Below are 17,879 nucleotides of genomic sequence, written 5' to 3' on the forward strand. Positions count from 1 at the left end.
ATTACCACAATAAATAAGGCTAGTTAACACATGCATCACCACCCATAGGTACTAGTGTGTGTGTGTGTGGGGGGGGGTGGGGGGTGTGGTGAGAACTTTTAAAATTTACTCTCTTAACAACTTTCAGACATACAATGCAGTATTGTTAGCTGTGGTCACCGTGCTGTATTTAATATCCCCAGAACTTTTTCATCTTATAACTGGAGGTTTGTATCCTTTGACCACCTCCACCCATGCCCTCCATTCCTCCCCCCACCCCCTCCCTGTGGCAACCACTAATCTGTTCTCTGTTTCAGTGAGTTAGGTGTCATATAAGTGACACCATGCAGTATTTGTCTTTTTTTGTCTATTTGACTTAGCGTGATGCCTTCAGGGTTCATCCAGTTGTCAGGGTCCCCCTCTCCCCCGCCCCTTTTTATGGCCAGATAATACGTATCTATATACCATGTTTTCTGTATCTATTCATCTTAGGTTGTGAATAATGCTGCAGTGAACCTAAGGGTGTGGATATCTCTTCTAGATAGTCATTCCTTCAGCTAAATAACCAGAAGTGGAATTGCTGGATTGTATGGTGGTTCTGTTTTTAGTTTTTTTGAGGAACCTCGAAACCATTTTCCGTAGTGAGTAGCTGTACCCATTTACATTCTTACTAATAGTGTATTCATTATTTTCAGTTAGATACTATGATTTTTTTTATTCCTCATCAGGTAAAACAGTAAAAAAATTAAATTCAGATTATTGAGAGATACCTTTTCATTATGGCATATCAGTTTGCTTGCTATTTTGATAAGGAAACATGTTCTTTAAAAAAATGCCTTTTAAGTTGGTTCTGTATTTCTTATGTTTTGTCATATCCACTGCTACTTCTGTTTGACTTCCCCATTTACCCTAGATATATTCCTAGAATAACAGAAATCTTCATCATACATGAGGGGGGGGAATCAAGATTCAGGAATTTCAAGTTTGTTACATCTGTGTTCCTTCTACCTTTACGAAAAAGTTTTGTTATTTTTCATGAAGATAAATTTTATATATAGTAGACAAAGAATTTTAAGTTTGTGGTTTATGAAATCTTAGATGAAATAAAACATTTCCTCCTTTTACTTGCAGAATTTCCCCCTTTATTAGGAATTGGGGACTTGATCTGATAAAAAGACCTAGAAACTAGAACTGAGTATACATTGAACGTTGAGGTGTTAATTTCCTTTGATGCAAGTGGAATTTAAGCTGTAAAAAATCCAAACTAAACAAAATAAAACCTGGGAATCTGGTTTAATGAGAATGGAATGTACATATTTTTAAACAACTACTGAAGTTAAAAGTAGACTATTAAGCATAATGTTGAGTAGACACAAAAAAGTCTAATACTGTATGATTCCAGGCCAGTCTTTGGTGTTTTGAAGTCAGGTGGTAGGTAGTTAGGCTGACGGGCGCTGGTGTCTGGAATGAGGCATGAAGAGCACCTTCCAGGGCCCGATCATGTTCCCTGTCATGGTGACACTGCCAGTTACGGGTTTATTTGCACTGTGGGAGTTTATCATGCTTCGCACTTTTTGTGTATGTGTTATACCTCAATGAAAAATTTACTTAAAAAGTCAAAACATGAAACTATTTTCCCAGTGGATAATTTCCCTTTGATTCAAGTTCCTAGTTAAAGAGGGCAGAGAGTCCCCAGTGTTTTAACAAATGGCATGTCTTAACATTTAGTTACTGATTGTTCATTGAGGGTTGCGCTCAGACCTGGTAAGAGCCTGACTTTGGTTTCAAAGTCTTGATTCTCCGAATAATTGAAAGCTTATCTATGGCAATCACTAAGACAAACATGAAATAAAAGCGAAAATAAAATAAAGCAAAATAAAATTCTGCCACTTGGTGTTCCAGTACATGAATTTTTGGAGAAAATAAAACTGCATTTGATCTGTAAATTTTTATCTATGTCTCTTGTACTTGTAGAAGAGTTTTAGGTAGATGTGACACGCAAAGGAAGATGTCTTATGGCATTCTTACTTTGGGTTGAGGCACCAAGTTTTTCTGAGGATTGCAGGAATATGTTTTGTGTAATAAGAAACATAAATTCTAGATAAAAGAACGTTTAGGCCCAGCTTGAATGGTTTGACATGTGTTACAAGTTTGTTTGCACTCAATGAACCTAATATTAACCTGCTGAATGCCTTTCAGTGGATCCCTTATTGGCAGTAGGATCAAGCCCAAGATCTTTATTGGCACTCCAGACTGCTCTGATTGCATGTCTGCATAATCATCTTAGACCTTTTATTTGGGAGGAGGAAGCCCAGTGAGGCAGTGTATGCCTTTGCTAGGGCTGCCATAAAAATGTACCACAACGGAAATATATTCTCTCACAGTTTTGAGGCCAGAACTTCAAGATCAGGGAGTCAACAGTGTCATGCGCCTTCTGAAGGCAAGAGGAAAGATCTGTTTCTTCGGGTCTCTCTGAGCTTCTGGTATTTCCCTGACTTGTGCTAGCATACCTGCAGTCTTCATATGGCAGTCTCCGTTTGTGCCTGTCTCTGTGTCCGCCCAAATTTCTCCTTTGCAGAAAGATACCAATCTTGGTGGATTTAGGGCCCTTGCCCTGCTACCTATGGCATTAGAGTCCACCTCACTGTAACTCATTACATCTCCAGTGATCCTTTCTTCTTCTTGTAAGGTCACATTCTGAGGTATTGGGGTTAGGACATCACATCTGAATTTTGGGGGGATACAATTCAGTCCATAAGAGGTGGGAAGAACTTTGTTGCGAGGTAGACTCAGGTTTGAGTGAGCACGTCAGCTTTCTTAGTTATGTGTCCTTAGAACAGTTGTGAAAATTTATTTCTTGTTTTTAATCACATTCTAGTGTGCTTTTAGTTGTAGATACGTTAATTTTTTTCCTGTTTTTTTTTTTTAAGATTTTATTTGTCACTCGATTCAGTGAGAACTTGTAACAACATACGGATATTTATATAGTGGGTTTTGCTGTGTATCTGATAGGTAAATAGAGGAATGATGTTGAGGACTGGCTCATATGCAACTATTTCTAGGCAAGAGGAGTGTGAATAGAGGGGCATAGATTATAACATATAATTAATTACACAGTATAATGTAGGATTATATTTTAGCAGAAAAGGGGAAAGTAGATGAGAATTTAAACTTTAATTAGACTGTTGCATTGGTATGAGCCCTTTCATCTCTATTTAAAATGAAGTGAAATAATGAGCACTTGAACCCTAGGGATCTCTCCCCAGGGAGGTGCACCCCACCTTACCTGCTCTGACCATGGTAGGTTGCCTTGTCTGCTATGCTCACCTTCACAAAAGCCCCATGTTAATCTGTATTGTTTTGGTGCTTTCAAGCCAGAAGCTGTTGTTTTTGTTTTTGTTTTTAAGAGAGGAAGAGGGTGGGGGCAGAGGGAGTGGGAGAGAGAGAATCTTAAGCAGGCTCTGGAGCCCAGGGTGGGGCTTCATCTCACAACCCTGGGATCATGACCTGAGCTGAAACCAAGAGTTCATGTTTAACTGAGCTACCCAGGTACCCCTTTGTGTATTTTAAATATTTCCTACAGCAGCCTTCAGGCAGGGGTGCCTGCCTGGGATGTCTTCTTTCTTGAGGTATAATTATTGATTGGAGGAAATGTAGTAATCTGATTTCTGAGCTGCATAGGTTTTGAGGAATTTGCCCTTTTCCATGTATTTTATATAAGCCCTTTTATTTTTAGGAGCATTTTCTGCAGAACTGCAACATAATACATAATATTATAGTAGAAGTTATTATCTACATGAGAAACACTGAATTAGAATGTTTTGTAAAACCGTGTACTCCAAAAGAAACAGGAATATTTCATATATGGCCGTTTAAAAATCACCCTTGATAATGGCAAGAACATGTTAAATGGTAATTCTTTTAAGCCATTTTTATGAGCAATGAATCATCAAATTCAGGAAGGTAGCTTTCTGGCAATCTGTTCATCTCTGTTTTCTGGATCCCACATTCTAGGCATTTCATCATTCGTTCCCCAAATACTTATAGTCATAGGCAGGGGTAGTGACTACACTTGAGGGTTCACCCTGTGTTTCTTGGGCAGACTGTCATGAACAGCATTGTCTCCTATAGGAGTTGGGCAATAAACACATGTACAGAGCAGTTAATCTAAGAACTTTCTTGGGAAGGGTCTTTTAAGGCTGATATTTATATGTAGAAAAGACTGTGTGTGTGCGCATGCGCGCACACACGCAAATATGCATACAAAAAAGTTGACTTCGGTATTCAGTTTGTTAAAGTTATAAATTAAAGGACACAGCTCTACTTTTAAAAAAAAGTTCAGTTCAGGGTATCTGGGTGGCTCAGTCGTTAAGCGTCTGCCTTCGGCTCAGGTCATGATCCCAAGGTCCTGGGATCGAGTCCCACATCGGGTTCCCTGCTCGGTGGGAGGCCTGCTTCTCCCTTTCCCACTCCCCCTGCTTGTGTTCCTGCTCTCTCTCTCTATCTGTCAAATTAATAAATAAAAAAATAAAACCTTTAAAAAAGTAAAAAAATAAAACCTTTAAAAAAATAAAAAAAGTTCAGTTTACTTACCTTAACCCTTTTGTAATTAAACAAATTTTAAAAATCACTTTTGAGGCTTTTTTGAATTATAATTGGTCTTTTTGATAAAGTAGTTAATATCTTCAGCATTTAGGCTTGTTTATTAATTTAATATTTGATTTCTATTGTTAAGGGATCTATTAACATAAACCTTCTTAAGTACTTAATTCTTTTTATAAGTGAAGTGAATTAGACCTATAAATGAAGTGAACCTGAAAAGGTGTCTTAGATATTTCAGTGTTGGGCATAAGCTCATTTAGGTTTCGATCCTGACTGCATGTTTGAATCCATTTCACACAAAGAGACAGTCCAGCGCAGTCCAGCTAGTTCAGCCTCTGAGGATGGTGACAAGGAACAAACCTCTGTGCTTTTGTTTCTTTATTGGCAAAATGGGGATCCAGGGTTCCCACCCTAAGAGCTCTGATGGGGATTAAGTGAGTGAACACACAGACACGCAGGGCTTCTTTAGAAAGGGCCAGGCCGATGAAATAAAGTCCTAGGTAAGTGTTAACTTTTCAAACTTGGAATTACAGGTCTGTTGTTAATAAGCCAAATTCTGACTATAAAGGGAATAAAAATATCACATATATCCTGATTTTCTTTATTAACCTAGAAAATGTTAATATAGTATTGATTCTCTTAAATCTTTCTTAATTCTAAATCTTTGCAGGAATAAAGGGTGCATTTCAATTTAAGGAGGTAATTCCCACCCCAGTTAATTTGGGTTACTTCATTTTTAATCACAGGTTTTTCAGTCTTTCAGTTTTTCCAGATATGTACACCTACTAAAGGAAGAAATTTATAGTCACTAAGTTTCTGTCTTCAGAACTCCAAAAGAAGATGGCTTCTCACCTTCCGGTATCCATTCTTTGGCTAGCCACAAGAGTCTGCAACTCACTTAAGCTTGACTGCCTGCTCCCCTCCCCCCACCTTTTTTAAACATTCATTTCAAGTTTGCCTCTGAAGACTGTTGAATATGATGGAGATCCTAAGATGCATGTGATTCCTCTCCGAAGATGAAAATCTTTGACCCTGTTAGGATTTTGTGTTCTTTCATTTTCTTAGCCCTATATAATCCTTTAGATATTTAAAATGTTTGGTGGAATGCTCACTAGCTCTCACTGTGTTGCCTGACTAGTGACCTATTATGAAGTTATTCAGTGACACAGGAAGAGGCTCATACAAAATTTTTCTTAGGAAGCTGCTTTGCCAGCGCAGATACTCAAAAAATATCTCAATAAAGTGTGGAAAACCCATGGAATTCCTGGCTAAAGTTTTTGAGAGCAGACATTGCTCTCAAATACCTCTGCCAATGTTAATGTGGCTCCTGTTGGTTATAGGCTCTGGCTGTTCAGGATCTCATTCTGGTGGGTCATTCATGGTACATTCCTGGTTATGTGTATTTATGTGTCTGAATCCAAATTGGCCTTATCTCTAGCTGTGGTTTGAGTTTGGCATAGTTGATAGAGAGCTTTTGTTTTGGTCATATTGGTTACCAAGTTTAGTTATTACTTCTTGAGACCCTTTCTGGAGTATATCATGTTGAACATAGAAACCTGTCTCTCTCTCTCTCTCTCTTTTTTTTGGGGGGGGGTCACAGTAGAGCCTGCATCTATCTAGCTGATTTATTAAAACATTATATGAAGTTAAAAAAATGTGGGGTGCAGGTTGTATCAAGAGTCCTTTGTACTCAACATGTTGATAAAAAGACTTAGAAGCCCACTAATTTTTTTTTTTTTTTTTTAATTGATGGTATGTAGGGGTGCCTGAGTGGCTCAGCCTGTTAGCAGCTGCCTTCTGCTCAGGTCATGATCCCAGAGTCCTGGGATCGAGTCCCGTGTCTGGTTCCCTGCTCAGTGGGGAGCCTGCTTCTCCCTCTGCCTGCCACACCCCTGCTTGTGTGCGTGCTCTCGCTGTCTGACAAATAAATAAGTAAAATCTTTAAAACGTATATAAATTGATGGTATGTAGCTTGGCTTGCTAATGGCCGGTTCTCAGATAACAGAGAGCAAGCTTACCTGTTGTACTTTCATTTCACGGTTATCCTCTCAAGTTCTGAACACGGTTTTCACACAAGATGGTACAAGAGCAATGGTAATGGAAGAATGAACAGTAAAGAAGACCAAACCAGATGAGAAAAATAGATCATCTAAATTAGATGGCAAACATTTCATCTCCTTTTCCAGGTGATTGAGGCTGAATGTAGTACATTTCGAAGGAGTGCTCTGATCAGTTGACAGTGTTTTTCTTGGGGGCGATTATGGGAGGGAACTTTTGCCATCTCTAGATTCACAGATGATCTGAGGCACATGGAGTCATGATATTAGAGGCACTCTACTGTCCTTATAAAGATGTTGGCTAAAAGGTTTATTTTGTGTGTTTCAGGCTAGTGTACTTGATATTAACCTCCAGAAAAATTCTTGAGAATTTTATAAACAGTGTTCCTGAGCAAATGTAACATTTTCAAATGAAAGCCCTTTTACATTGTAGTCTTCTATGGTATAAAATTTACATTATCCTTTGAGCTGCTTTACTTATTTAGTGAGCAATTCTAGAACAGTGTTCAATAAACGTTTTCTGTAAAGGACCAGATAGTAAATATTTGCAGCTTTGCTGTAGGCGATTGAGTCTGTGTTGTACCAACTCAGTTTTTGCCCTTATGTCATGAGAGCAGTAGTAGACAATATATAAAACTTTATCTGTGGACACTGACGTTTGAATTTCGTATTATTTTCACATGTCAAGAAATATGCCCCCCCCCCTTAAAATATGTAAAAACCATTCCTTACTTGTGGGTCTTACAAAAACAGGCAGTGGTTCAGATTTGACCTGTAGGCCGTGGTGTGCTATGTGAGTTGCCTGCCTCAACCTCCAATTTTGTCTGTTCTAATAATCCTTAAAATCCTTTCACTGCTGGGGCGCCTGGGTGGCTCAGTCAGTTAAGTGTCTGCCTTTGGCTCAGGTCATGATCCCGGGGTCCTGGAATCAAGCCCCAGGTCAGGCTCCCTGCTCAGTGGGGAGCCTGATTCTCCCTCTGCCTCTCCCTGCTGCTCCCCCTGCTTGTGCTCTCTCTCTCTCTCTAATAAAAAAAAATAAATAAATAAAATAAAAATAAAAAAATTCTTTTTTTTTTTTTTTTTAAAGATTTTATTTATTTATTTGAGAGACAGAGAATGAGAGAGATAGAGAGCACGAGAGGGAAGAGGGTCAGAGGGAGAAGCAGACTCCCTGCTGAGCAGGGAGCCCGATGTGGGACTCGATCCGGGGACTCCAGGATCATGACCTGAGCCGAAGGCAGTCGCTTTAACCAACTGAGCCACCCAGGCGCCCCAAAAATAAAAAAATTCTTTCACTACTTTACTAAGTGCTTTGTGCTACCTTTAAAAATGTTGCTTTATTTATCCAGTTAAATTAAAAATAATTTTTACTTGTTTGTATTGTTGAAACTTGTTGGCATTAAGTTGTAATTTTTCCTGCTTCCCATCAAACGCTATGAGGCATAGAAAGATGCCTTATGAATAAAGTCGTGGGGCTCTCCATCCCACCCTCCCCCATTAAGTCAGTATAAATTTTTCTCAAGAAATTTGCTAGTGGATGGGACGCCTGACTGGCTCAGTTGATAGAGCATGCAACTCTTGATCTTGAGGTCATAAGTTTGAGCCCCACATGGGGTGTAGAGATTACTTAAAAAAAAAAAAGTTTGCCAGTGGGGAAGATCTCCCTGTGAAGTAGTTGCCATCCCAAATGATGCCACTTTTGAAGCCCTTTGTGTTTATTTCCGTTTTCTTTTTGAGCGTATGTACATCTCCTCTACATAGAAACTGAATGAGGAAAGAGCGTAAATTAGTTAATATGTCACCATTATAAACTGGCACAAATCATTAATATTTTCAGAGACGTTATCACCTCACAGTTGTGTGATACGTTTTGGGAGTCTTACTTGTTGGTTGGTTATAAAAGCAAGCCAGCAGCCTTCCAGAGAAATTTGTCCAGCACGGAACCTGGAGGAACTGGATTAACACCACAGCGTGGGGGAGAGAAAACAGAGGGGGTAGGGGTTCTTTTGTTTGAATCTCCAAGCTGGGTACTAAAATCAGCCTGATGGACTGTGACGAATAGGGTCCCAGTCACAGTGGAACAAGATTTATATTTACCTAGAGTGTAATTGGACTGAGATTTCCTGCAGTTATGTTAAAATCTCGGCCCTTATGCTTGGTGAGCAAGTGTTTGAACTCCTAAGCTCTGGAGGTTTAGCTTTTTCTGGCTCAATTAATTGTTAAATGTTCCCTTTATTATAATTATACATCGATGCCTCGCTTTGTAGTAGCTGAGGAAATTGCTGAAAGAGTTGTTTAATCTGTTATACTCTATCAGTTTTGTAAAAAGCTCTTTTTTAAAGGAAACAATTTTGATTTGAAGTGGCATGGTGGTATTTTGAGTTGGAGAGCATCATTGAAATTGAAATGCAGGAATTTGGCTCTGCTCTTGACAGGGATTGGCTTGTAGTTGACGTTGACCCATGTGTTTGTCATCTTTCCAGATGCTGCCTTCTATTTATTCTGACAGCTTCACCAGCTGAGAAAACCAGACTTTCCAAGATTAAAAACATTGTCTGTGAATTTAAAGATGGAACAGGGTTTATGTTTGTTGAATTACTTTAAAATCTATATAAGAATGATTTCCTTTTGTGAAACATTTAAATACTATAGAATAGATACTTGTGTACATGAGTTTTGCTTTGAAGATACCTGAATGCCGCAAACACTACCAAAAATAAAAATAGGCTTTTCTATTCCTTCATATGTTTGTATTAGTATAAATTTTTTAATAAATTTTTAAGTACCAAGAAATAGAGGGGAGCAGTTAAGTAAGTTACCTGGTTCTTTTAAGTTAATGGTTAAAATGCCTGGAAATGGATAGACTTCTAAAGTCAATTTACCAAGTCTATTTACATAATCACCCTTTATCATTATGAATGCATTAAATATCCAGTACCTTTAAATCTTTTTCATTATTTCACCATTAAATATGTGTTCAGACTAATTAGGCAGCATACTATATGTTACATATGAAAGAAATTCTACATTTGTTCACTCATTTGACCCCTAAATTTATTTTCTCACTTATATTTCTAAATTTCCTTATTCATTTGCCTTTACAAGGAACACCTCTTCAGTGATGTCTAGTGTGATAATTAGTAGAATGTGTAAACTGAACTGTAAAAGGCAAAGATAGAGTTGTTTTCTATTCCCTTTAAAGGCTGTAGGCATTGTTCTGGCTTTCTTTGTGTGCTGGGCAGATGTTGATGCTTGACAGATGGTGTGTTAGTGGCTCAACTGACCAATAGAGATATTGTAAAAAAAAAAATGTTGTGGGGAGTTGATTATGGCTTTAAGTTCCCTTTAAAAAGGGGAAATGGAGTGAGTTTATAATATAGATTTTTAATATTATTTCAGTATGTTACTTTTCACTATTCTCAGCTTTTAATTAACATTTTAACTTGTGCTCCGTTAGTAAAGCTGTGTGTGACTGTAGGCTCTAAGGCAGGCTGTTACTATTTTTATTAGGTGGCACTTAGTTTTCATGCTTGTCCTGTCATCCTCTTGTGCTCGTATTGTAAAACATAGGTACTCTACGTACAATTACCGAATTGATTGAGGGAATGTTAACAATACTTTGTATAATTATACTTTTTTTCTCTTTATTAGAGGGAAGGGAAATGTCAAAGAAAAATGCCTCACCTGTTATGCTGTGTTTTTATATTGTTGGGAACAATAAAAAGCTAAATGTAGTGTTTTAATTACCACGATTCCATGGTGCAAAAATACACTTAAGTTTTGAGGTTTGTATTTGAGAATTAACTCTAGCAGCACTCAGCACTTAGGGGGAGGTTATGCTTCTTCCTTACAGGGGATTTTATACCTCACATTTCAGGCTGGACAATGGATATCAGATTTCCAGTTTGCTCTCTGTACTGGCTATAAGACTTTTTTTTTATTATGTTATGTTAATCACCATACATTACATCATTAGTTTTTGATGTAGTGTTCCATGATTCATTGTTTGCGTATAACACCCACTGCTCCATTCAGTACGTGCCCGTTTTAATACCCATCACCAGGCTAACCCATCCCCCCCCCAGAACCCTCAGTTTGTTTCTCAGAGTCCATAGTCTCTCATGGTTTGTCTTCCCCTCCGAATTCCCCCCTTCATTTTTCCCTTCCTACTATCTTCTTCTTCTTTTTAAACATATAATGTATTATTTGTTTCAGAGGTACAGGTCTGTGATTCAGCAGTCTTACACAATTCACAGCACTCACCATAGCACATACCCTCCCCAATGTCTATCACCCAGCCACCCCATCCCTCCCAACCCCCACCACTCCCACAGCCCTCAGTTTGTTTCCTGAGATTAAGAATTCCTCATATCAGTGAGATCATATGATACATGTCTTTCTCTGATTGACTTATTTCGCTCAGCATAATACCCTCCAGTTCCATCCACATCCTTGCAAATGGCAAGATTTCATTCCTTTTGATGGCTGCATAATATTCCATTGTGTATATACACACCACATCTTCTTTATCCGTTCATCTGTCAATGGCATCTTGGCTCTTTCCATAGTTTGGCTATTGTGGACATTGCTGCTATAAACATTGGGGTGCACGTAGCCCCTTCGGATCACTACATTTGTATCTTTGGGGTAAATACCCAGTAGTGCAATTGCTGGATCGTAGGGTAGCTCTATTTTCAACTGTTTGAGGAACCTCCATACTGTTTTCCAGAGTGGTTGCACCAGCTTGCATTCCCACCAACAGTGTAGGAGGGTTCCCCTTTCTCCGCATCCCCACCAACATCTGTTGTTTCCTGACTTAATTTTAGCCCTTCTAACTGGTGTGAGGTGGTATCTCATTGAGGTTTTGATTTGGATTTCCCTGGTGTCAAGTGATGTTGAGCACTTTCTCATGTGTCTGTTGGCCATTTGGATGTCTTCTTTGGAAAAAGAGACATTTTGAGGGAGAAAAACCCTGGGCTATCTTTCAGGCTCATAAACTAGAATGCTTTTGAAGTTTGCAACTATCCAGAAAGCAGATATTTGGTATCATGGAGTTGCAGTGCTTTTGGCATTCCTGTCCTGATTGGTGGAGGCTACTTGTTTGTAGAAAGCAGCAATTTTGTTATATGTTTTACTTCTCTTACTTGCCCCCCCCCCCGGCCCCCCAACTGCTAGGATACTCAGTGCTATGGCCTCTGGTACAGCCACAGATGGATCGCCGACTCCCTTTTCAGTGTTGTTTCTGAACTGATGAGCAGTGGTCCCATTTCAGTGTTCTTGCCTCTGAATTCACCTGCTGCCTTTTGCCTTTGCCCTGTGAATGTATTTTTGAAATTTGGCTATAGACCTTTCTTTTTATCTTTCCCCCATATTTCCCCTCCTGCATTTGTTCTTTTTTCTTTTGGATGAGCAAATAATACATTTTCAGGGAAGAACATTGAAATATTCAGATAAGCAAAAGTTAAAAATCTCAAAACCATGAGTCTGCTGTTCATATTTTGTTGTATTATCCCTTTCCTTAGTAAACAGGTGTGGGGTTATGCTACTGACTGTTTTGTAATAATGCTTTTGAAATTGACATGTCCTGAATTTATTGCCATGCCAGTAATTATAAATCTGAATCACTGCTGCTTTCTAATACCAATAATACTGGCATTCTCAACCTGGAAGGGTCCATGGTCAACTCAGGGGACTGTGAATATAATTCAGAAGACTGTGAACTTCATTACATTTCAAATGACACTCAGCATTCAGTTACGCTTCAGTTATGAAGATAGGCAATAAACCGTAGTGATATTGGTAGTACCTGTGACACCAGTGTGAGCCACAGATATTCCCATAGCACATAACAGAGAAAAACATCTGAAATTAATGTTGATGTTCATCAGAACTTTGAAATTATTGAGGTTATTAAGGGAATAACCTTTAATAAATTTTATTATTTAAGGAGTCAAGAGGTACTTGTATTATAAATATTTTTTCTCTTACTGTGATAAATATTTTAATTCATTTTTTTTGTGACTTTAAAATAAAATTGTTTTTGAAGAGTTGTGTATAGGTTGTTAAAGTCCCTTGCTGCCCAAAAAGCATTAGGTACACCTGAATTAATGGATAGATACCATTGTCTGACTAGTTGTATATTGTTGGATTTTAGGTTCTTTCCAAATATTTTCCTTTATGAGCGACAGTGGTGAGCATTTATTCACTTCTGCTCACTCTCCTTAGGAATAGAATTGCTGAGTTAAAGGGTATATGTCTGGATGTCCAAAGATTTTTAAGGTAGTGCCATTGTAATTCTTTCCACTTACCCCTGATGTACCATGGGATTTTGGCCTCTGCAAGTGACTGAATTTGTAGTTTTGAAACTGGAGAAGTGTTCTGTAGGTAGAGCAGGAGACTCTGCGTCACCTTTGGATAATAAATCTTCACTTCAGAGAATGGATCAGACACATTTGTGTGCTCTGTTTTTTATCCACAGTTAATGGCGTGGAAAGGAGGAGATAAAGCTGTGACATTAGAGAGAATGCCTTCTTTCTAGTATGAAGTAAAATCTGAGAATTTAGTGTAGTATGAATTCTGGTCAGCTTTAACTTTCATAAATAATAAAACGTTCCAGAAAATTTGGTTATCAGTGGTCCCTGTATTTTGTTGGAGGAGCAGCCACATATTCTCTCTCAAGTCCTAAAATCAAACCCATGTGGAAGTGGAGAAGAAAAGAGAGAGCCTGAGTGGTGCCAGCAGACACCATCAAACTACCTTCTACACAACATGCCAGTCAGTTTGCAGAAGTTACCATCCCTTATTCCTACTTGTGAAACCTTTGGGGTAGAGTCAGCACTAGAAGCTTGGTGAAGTCTCTTCAGGGAGGCAGTTATGGACTTTGTTCTGCCTTATTTTATCTGCCTGTAGGGACTGATTCTTAATCCTACTGGAAGGTAATAGTATGCTATCTACTCAAACTGTTTTAGTCATTCTGAATCGAGAGCACTGTGTTGTATGTTTTTACACACTTGCTAGGGTTATCTATTCCTTCCCAGTTTAACTGTTAAAAAAAAATTAGAATGTTTTCCCCAAATCACTGTTCTGGATGTCACTCTGTTCATGAATGTGGTTTAAATATTTTGCCCCATTTTTTTTTTTTTTTTAAAGATTCTGTTTATTTGACAGAGAGACACAGCAAGAGAGGAACACAAGCAGGACGAGTGTGAGAGGGAGAAGCAGGCTTCCCGAGGAATAGGGAGCCTGATCCGGGGCTCCATCCCAGGACCCTGGGATCATGACCCAAGCGGAAGGCAGACGCTTAACAACTGAGCCACCCAGGCGCCCCTATTTTGCTCCATTTTAAAATAATTTAAAGATATTTGTGTACAGTGGCCAGAAATGCTAAATTGTGAATAGTAAATTCTTGGTCTTGTTCTTTAGCTACAGTCAAAGGTTTTGTTAATTTTATTGCATGTGGCCTCCATTCCCATTGTCATTTTTTTTTTAATTTTGTAGAAGCCTTTATTTCAGTGATCAAAAGAGTGCAATAAATGGAGTCTACACTGATTAACATTAACATGCACCTCTACCTGAAACTGCTGTTAGTTTTTGCCTGGCGTAAATCTTTATAACCTATTTAGGCACATCTTTGAATTTTTCGGACCCTGAATACAGGGTAAGTAAGCTTCTTCCTTATGGCAGTTTAGTAATGAGAATTATATTCGCTGGCTAGATTCCTTTGTAACAAAAGACCTCTAGACACTCAGGCTACCTGTACTACCTCAAGACCGTACCTTACACATTAAAGAAAATCACAGCATAAGGGAGGGAGAGAATCTAGAAAGCTCAGTGTATTGTTTGACCATCCCATAGACTTTTTTCCAGCACTGATAGTCAAAACACTAGATAAGGAGGCCTATAGTTAAGTACCAAATTACTCTTCTCCCACTGCTGCCCTTTCTGAGAGACACAAAGATGTATAGCCAGTCTCCCCAGAAATCTGAAATGAATCCACACAAATGACAGATTTTACCTAATGTGGTCTCACAGTCAAATTATAGAAAGCAGTTCCACTATCAAAATTATAGGGAGCAGTTAATGGGACTTTGAGAAAGCATAGTCCCACATACAGTAATATGCATCTAGTAGAGTTTTCCATTCATCTGTTAATTGTTTTCACAAGATTAGCATTAAAAAACACAACAAAGTACACATATGACCCTCACCCCCCCCCACACACAGTTGGTCTTTGTTCATTCTCAGATGACAGGATGTCCCAAGAGTGACAAAGGTGGGAGCCAATTCCCCCATAGCCTTTTCTTCAACTATCCCATCAACCGCTCTTCATTTCTTGAACTACCTTCCTTTTCCAAAGAGATAATGCTGAGATCAGTCAGAAAGGCTTTCTGAGAAAACTGGCTTGGATTTCTGGGTCTGTTCAGTCAATTCAAGATGAATTGGCTTGTATCAATGAAGTGCTCAACGCAGTTCACAAAACAGGCCTCAGCCCGACTGTCCATCTTTGGCCCAGGCTTGTCCATGCACTTCTCCCAACAAAGTTCCCTCATCTGGTGCACCAGTTGCTGGAAGCATTGCTTCTGATTCTCCACCTTGATGAAATGTTGCAGCTGTGGGTCCACCAAGCCCAAACCCGCCACGGATGAAGACGAGGAGGAATCCATCCCAGCACTGCCATGCATGCTGAGACGAACTCTGCACCAACTCACCAAGCTTCACGTGTCTCCGTGACCCCCATTGTCATTTTTGATCCATTTCATGCTCCACCTCCAGCCAATACATTTGCCTTTAGGCTCATTGGAAGGATAAGGAGAGCAGGGCCTCTTTTCAGTAATCAGTTTCCAGAAGTTGAAATTCTGTAGTTCTGTTTATATCCCTTGACCAGAGTTTAGTCATATTATAAAATTAGCTATAAGGGAAGCTGAGAAATGTAGTCTTTATTCTAAGGGACCATAGGCCCTGCTAGACAGCAGATATTCTGTTATTAAGGAAGAAGGAGAGGGGCGCCTGGGTGGCTCAGTTGTTAAGCATCTGCCTTCGGCTCAGGTCATGATCCCAGGGTCCTGGTATCGAGCTCCGCATTGGGCTCTGTGCCCTGTGGGAGGCCTTCTTCTCCCTCTCCCACTCCCCCTGCTTGTGTTCCCTCTCTCACTGTGTCTCTCTCTTGTCAAATAAATAAAATCTTAAAAAAAGGGTGGGGGGATGAATGTTATGCTCAGCCAGCAGTCTCTGCACAGAGACCAAAATGCAAGTGCAATTAAAATTATTGCAGACATATAGTTACTTATTCATGTCTGGCTCTGATATTAGAATGGTGAACTTGTCAAGGGAAGGACAATATTTTTATTCATCTTAGTATCTCTGACACTAGCTGGTATGTAGCTGGTGCCCAGTAAGTCTGTGTGTGAATGTTTTAGGAGTTTATGATTCTGTTTCTTGTAGGATATATTTATCTTCATTTTTTTAACTTTAATGTAATCTCGACAGGATTTGTCTGTTACTACTTCAGTTAAAATGGAGAAGTCTAATTTTTTCCCCCAGAGTTCTGATTCATTTCATCTCAGCAGATGTTCAAAACATGATTTTTACAAGGTACAAATTACAAAAAGTAAAAGTCTCATTAAGTGTTATATTGGCCCAAAGCAGCTGCAATCATTTTTTTGAAGTGTGTTGAGTACAGTTTTGGGTAGAAAACATCCAGAACTTCTTATGGTCTAAACAATACACTAAATCTCTCATTTCATTTGGGAATCAAGAGGCATTTAGATATTTTAAATACTGCTACCTTGCATAGATCTTTGCTAATTTTGATTATAAAAGTGACAGGCGGACGGCAGATTACCAGACAAGAGCTCACCTACTCCCTCCTGCCCCCCCAGTAGAGTACTTTTTAGCCTGAGAATGATGTATATGTTCTAAAGCAAAATACCACATGTAGAATCCTAAGAAGTTAGATTATTGGAAATTGTTGTATAGGTGGAATTTTCCCCCCAAATACCCGTTGAGTACTTAGAAGATGACATTTTACAATTCACAGTGGGCTGAAGATCTGTTATGAAAATTTGAGGTCTCAATATTTATTCAGTCATGTGAAATTGACTGGAAGTTTTAAGTTATTCTTAAAATATCTTTAGTTTTTAATTTTAGAATAAGCACCTGACTAAACAATAGTAACAGCAACAACAACAAAAACCCAAATTAAAACAACTAAGATTTAAGGGTGAGAGGGAAGAGGTACAGATAGAATAAGAGAGTCAGGGAATAGGTTTGATTTGCCCTTAGAGGTTTATATAAATTACATAAACTAACTAAAAAATTCTATAAAGCAGAGAATTAAATTCAAGGCCTGGAATAGTCTTTGAATAAGCTAGTAGAATTTTATGGGGTATGTTAGATGTCAGCAATAGTATTAGCTTCCAGTTGATCAGCTAATGACGTAAGAACACAAACTTCTGTATCTGTGTGGACCTGAGGTGTAGGGCAAGATACAAAGGTAGACAGGATTCTAGTCCTTGATCCTTCATTTTGTAGGGAGAAATTACACTTATTAAAGTAATACTACATGTTAGTAAGAGGCAGTGAGTGGGCAGACGCCAACTGAATAGGATGGATTATAAGTTGGTGATACTGGGTAAGACATGAAGGACCATGAAGACCTTGATTTGGGTCCTGGAGTTTGGTCAGAATTACAGTAGGACCAGGTGGAGACAGGGCATCTCTGTTAGGGGCAGCAGCATGGAGAATTTCATGGAACGGGGCATGATGTGGTTATAGAAGATTCAGGACCCAGTTGAGTAGATATAAATATCACATTGAAAAAAGGAAGGAAAACGGTAGCTTGGGTTTTCCTTTACTTCTCTTTTGTGTGGATTGCAATTTGTCAGTCTATGACTCTGGTGGTTATGGTTTTGGGGCAGCAAATTCTGGATGCTTGCCTTATAATTATTTGGGTCTTGATTTGATAAGTTTCTTTTAAGGTGCTTTTTTTTCATGCCTTTTTCTCCTTTAAGCGTCTTACACAGCTGTGTGGATGCTTAGGTGAAAGACTAATCACTCAGGAAGAGAAATCACTCATGGGATTGTTGTGTTGTCTGGTAAATAAAACTCAGAGGTAAATGTCTGTTAAACAGAATATCAGTCTCAGAAGCAATTCATTATAGTATTTATTAATATGTGTTGTGTAAGATACATGACACATATTAATAAATGTATTATCTAAATCCATATGGTAAATTTAGCTTA

The 17,879-nt window shown here is 38.7% G+C and overlaps 1 protein-coding gene and 1 pseudogene across 4 annotated transcripts in view; one reads left to right on the forward strand and one right to left on the reverse strand.

Annotated features, from left to right (window-relative positions):
- Positions 1 to 17,879, forward strand: part of RERE (arginine-glutamic acid dipeptide repeats) — a 411,538-nt gene that overhangs the window by 156,808 nt on the left and 236,851 nt on the right. The gene's annotated exons all lie outside the window — the stretch shown is intronic.
- Positions 14,696 to 15,319, reverse strand: LOC112812161 (mitochondrial import inner membrane translocase subunit Tim8 A pseudogene; annotated as a pseudogene).

Source organism: Callorhinus ursinus, unplaced genomic scaffold (genome assembly GCF_003265705.2).
Source record: "Callorhinus ursinus isolate GAN/ISIS: 27379988/994484 unplaced genomic scaffold, GSC_fseal_2.0 scaffold18, whole genome shotgun sequence".
NCBI classification, from domain to species: domain Eukaryota; kingdom Metazoa; phylum Chordata; class Mammalia; order Carnivora; family Otariidae; genus Callorhinus; species Callorhinus ursinus.